Genomic DNA, 4,890 nt, shown 5'->3' on the forward strand with positions numbered 1-4,890 from the left:
CTGTTACTCTATGAATATGGTGGTGGTCTTTCTATTTGCCACTGTCTTTGTCAGTTTCTTTCCTTAGTATTTTAGTTTTCATTCTAGTCTTTTGCCTGCTTGCTTCAGTTTGCTCCTAAGATTATTTTTAAAGCTATTGTAAATGGGCTTATTTTCCAAATTTTTTCTCCATATGTTCCCTATTGGTTTATAGAAAATATACTGGGTTTTATACATTGATTTTGTATCTTACAACTTTTCTGAGAGTGTATGTGTATGTATGCTAGCAGCCAGCCAGCCAGATAGAGACACAGGACAATATCAGCACCACAGAAGTCTCTTGTGTATGTATCCCTTCCAATCAACACATTCCAAAGGCTCATCTTTATTGTCACATAGAATGCCATAAGTGCTTGGCCTATTTCTGAAACTTGAATGAAGAGCCCCTGTGACATATATCCTCTAGCAAGGCTGCACCTCTAAGCCTACCCCAACAGCACCGCCAACTGGGGCCTAAGTGTTCAAATGACTGAGACTATGGACGACAGTTCTTTTCCAAACCACTATGCCATCTGCAATCCTAATAACCAAGGTCAGACACTCTGCATCTTCTTCTCCCCATTTGAAGAGGATCTCATGTAGTCTAGGAGGAGTCCATGCTCAGCTTGAAGTTTTTATAGCCTCTGCTGCTTTCTTCATGCCCACTCTGTCCGCTTAGGATTTTTTTTTTTACAGTGGCCCCCTGAGGTTCACTTAAAACCTCGGTTATTAGCAACAAAGGCTGTAGTATCCAAGATGCTAGTATTCAAATTTTTAGGGGTGAAGAATATGCCATCTCCTCAATATCTGCTTCCCTTCCTTTCAAAGGGAGTCTAAATAAACAAGACAGTCTGGACAACACCCTAACACTCTCTCTTTTTGATAAATATTTGTTTCTACAGAAATGATGATTTCCTATCTGGCAAATCCCCACCTCTTGACCAGCAGTCTTGAGAAATAGGGTTTTGGCTGAACTGGGTTCCCCAGAAATGTAAATGTTTCACACACAGAATCGCTCTTCTCTAGAGCGGCTGTTTTCTAAGCAAGCCCAAGGATTACACTGAATGCGATTTTAAAATGGAGGTAAGTAATGGCTTTAATATCTATTCTCCTTCTTCATCTATGAAAATAATTGTTTTTTAAAAAGTGATACACTCAACTTATTAAATAAGTAAATCTCGTCCTTGTCCCCACAAAGAACTATGACTGCAGCCTTCATGAAAACGACAATAAAAACAGAAACTAGGATGTTCCTGCTCAAAATATAAATAACAGAAGCAAAATGAAGAAACCTTCACATGAAAGATTGAGGCACTCAGCAAAGAAAACAAGCAGGTTATCTGATTTTATGGACAAAGATGTTTGTGGATAAAGAGCAAGGATTAGAGATATGATATGGTGTTTTTATTGCTTTTCTCCCCGTGGTCTTAAGTTACTTTCTTTTGACAGTTCCAGTAATATCAGTATTCTGGGATAGATGAGGAGGCCAGTAACCCATATTTCTTGAATTACATTCAACAAACTGGGAAAACTAATAGGGACATGAGGTTCTCACTCAGAAAAATGTTAGCTTTTGTATTCTCCGTACTATCTTTTGATTATCTGAGCCCTGTGCTATTCTACAATGAGTTACTTCTTGTCCCCGACTTTTTTATACACCCTGGTGACACACAGCCTTTGCTATGATACACTCAATAAGTTTATTCTCCACGTTCATTCCGACTAACACTGCTAACAATCCAGGCTATTGGAATCCATTTTCACTCAATTACTTTAACTTTGGTTTCAATGACTTTGTACTTGCTAGCCAGAAATACTTGCATTGGCTGTTTTCTTATGTACATAAAGCAATCTTCAAATACGAAAAATAAAATTTCCTTTGCTTCTCCTGAGGTATAGGAATATTTGTAAAATTAAAATATATATAAAATAATAATAAAAATAAAATTAAAATGTAAGTGTTTAACTGAACTTAAATTTTAGGTTTGCAATTGCTGCCAGGGCACAGCGCAGCAGAGCTCCACCAAGTACTTGCAGCCATCATGCAATTTTCCAAGCCATAGTCTTTATTAGCTCACATTCTTGCCTGAATACATGTGTAAATCCTTGCCTGTAGTACGCTTCCAGATCCCTGATCACAAAAATGAATTCCAGCAGGCATGCTTTTAAAGTCAGTTCAGTAAATGATCTCTGAATATTTTAGCAGGTATGGAGAGTTTCCTTAACTTTAGACCTCAAGAAGAGTTTTATCTTAACTAGCAATAATTCAGGGTTCATCTCGGAGCAGTCAAATTATAAAGAGTTTATGTTAGACCATGGTTCTGGGGGCTAAGATAACGAGATGATGTGGGGGCTAAGATAACGAGATGATGGAGGGAGACATAGCAGCCATCAGCAGGCATAGCTTCTGGGGCAGAGCGCTGAGCGTGCCCATCTCAACTGCAAATACAAGCAGAGGGAGGAAACTGGGCCAAGGGCCAGGGCTTAAGTTCGCAAGCTCTGACCTAAGTAACATAATTCCTTCAGGAAGACCACACCTCCTAAGGTTCCCAAAGCCTCCCAAAACAGGTACCACCGACTGGGAGCCAAGGGTCTAAATCATGAGCTGTATGGGGACATTCTCATTCAAGCCATTGAAAGGATGATCATCCGTCCGTCCGTGTGTCGGGTCAGCTCTGCTCCAGGTTAGCTAAGAAAGCCCGAGAGATTAAGAATCCAGCTTCATTCAGTCCATGTGCTTTTGGATTTTCTCATTTATAGAATAACAGGCTAAGGGAAGGGCTGATAGAACCCTGCACTCACTGCCAGCCCTCTGTCTGTCTTGGTGCACCCCCACAATCATGTAATCATCACAAGCCATTCAGGTGATTCTGATCTGGACTGCCTGGGTATAAGGGTTCCTTCCTTAAAAGACACAGTGTTCAGCTTCTATTTAAAGAGGGGTTCAGTGTGCAGAGACAAACTAGAGAAATTGTTTCCCACCAAGGGGCTCTTCCTGTTGCTTTTCCAGCAGCATGGGTTCCATGTTCCATGCAGAGACAATGTGGGCAGAGGAATCATTCTCTGTCATTTCCACAGAATGGTGTCTCCAGGAGATGTGTTGGCACAAGCTCGTGTTACCGTTCTTTCTCTCTGAGTGGGATGACCTCCTATTTCCTTTTAAACTTCATCAATGCCAGTAAACAAGCTGATAGGTCCATGGTGCGATTACAGAAGCCAAATTCCAATTCAAAAGAATATAAAGACCCTAAGCACCAAAGCATTGATCCTTGTGGACTTCTCTCCTAAGTTAAGCTGATTGTAAAGACTTGTAGTCAACTTACACAATGAGCATTATTTACTTTGAAGTTCTACCATTCAGACTTTCAAATAATCTGTTTTCTGGGGTGGCCGCCTCTCCTGTGCTGAGATTGTATCTTACCCCACGGATGCTTACTTAGTACCATGACCCTTTTGAATAGCCAACAGGGCTTCCTGCTGCTTCACGACCTACACACAGTGTTAGTCTTTAGAGCCTTTCATTTTTTTTTCTTTCCTGGTACAAGAAGACAAACGAACTGAAATTGTGCCAAGATTTCACTTCGACCATAGCATGAGATAAAGAGGATTTACAAGCAAAGAACTCTCTTGAATGGCTGCCAAAACAGCAGATAACTTTTAAACAACACAATGTGGTAGCAGAAAATGCCTGTGGCAAACCTACTGCTGAGGGATGGAGGAGCTGCTCACAGAACATGCTGGCAAACTGTGAGCTTAGGCGCTGGGAAGAGTGACAGGCTGCTCCTCCTCACACTAACCTGAATGGTACAGAACACACAAGTCTTTGGTTTTTATTAATGATCTTTGACAAATTTTGACTGATGTACAGCAATCAACTATGTGACTCATTTAGTTTGAAAGGACTTTAATTCAGTACATTAAAACAGAATGTGTTCTGGTTAAATTAACTAAAACATGAATGTACTCTTACTTGAGTCAGGCTTAGGGATAGCAGTAGAATAGAGTCGACCATTTCTGTCTTTACAGAAGATTGTCGTCCTCTTTCAGGTTTCTCTACCGATAGGACAGACTGGATGCACTAAGCATTTATTTTTACAGTCTTGAAGTTTGATGCTCAAGGTCAATTTTTTTTGACAGATTTGGGGTCTTATAGTCACATTCAGTGACCAGAAGGGGATTTTCTGGAGTCACCAGGTGTCTTGGTGTAAAACAATGATTAAATGTTTTTTAATAACATATTTATAATAAGGAAAATAAAAGTTAGCTTCTCCTGTATGAAGCAGAAACCCTACTGGCAAAAAGAGAGTAGTGTAATATATTCACAACCCTGAAAGAAAAAAACCTTAGTTAAAAATCTTATATTCAACAATTCAATTTCTAGAAAATAAAGGGGAAAAAAGACTTCCTTAGACAATCAGGATGAGAGAGAGTTTATCAGTGTTAAACTAACCTTACCAAAACCATGACAAAGATTGTCTCCAAGTTCAAGGAAGAGAATGCTAATTAGCAATATTGACGCATAAAAAAATTTACAGACCTCACTGGTGAGATATAGTCCATCCACAAACCCCACATACTTAAATACCCTCACATTTGCGGGGAAATGGACTCAGTGTCTGGTATCAAGGTTTAATACTGAGACTATTAAATTAACCTAAAGCTACAGTGATGTGGTCTCAGGAGTAAATTATGAAAATCTGTAAGTTACTCCACATGAATATAAATATGAGCGGAAGATGACTAGCAGTGTACAGTCTGTGAGACAATCAGAGTTGTTGCTAGCTTCAAATAGCCTGTATCAAGTATTTTACGTGAGGCTCAGAGAAACCGCAAAAAACAAATCCAATCGCACCGTTGCAGAAGCCACAAATC

At 39.7% G+C, this 4,890-nt stretch overlaps 1 long non-coding RNA gene across 1 annotated transcript in view; it reads left to right on the forward strand.

The window, feature by feature from the left end:
• The window catches only part of LOC101988723, a 4,774-nt gene extending 3,781 nt beyond the window's left edge, over nt 1–993 (forward strand). Inside the window, exon 3 of the long non-coding RNA XR_001229067.1 lies at nt 921–993. This is a non-coding gene — a long non-coding RNA (uncharacterized LOC101988723). The remainder of the gene's footprint in view (nt 1–920) is intronic.
• Nucleotides 994–4,890: the final 3,897 nt, after the last annotated feature.

The sequence above is a fragment of the Microtus ochrogaster genome, chromosome 16, assembly GCF_000317375.1.
Source record: "Microtus ochrogaster isolate Prairie Vole_2 chromosome 16, MicOch1.0, whole genome shotgun sequence".
Classification (NCBI taxonomy): Eukaryota; Metazoa; Chordata; class Mammalia; order Rodentia; family Cricetidae; genus Microtus; species Microtus ochrogaster.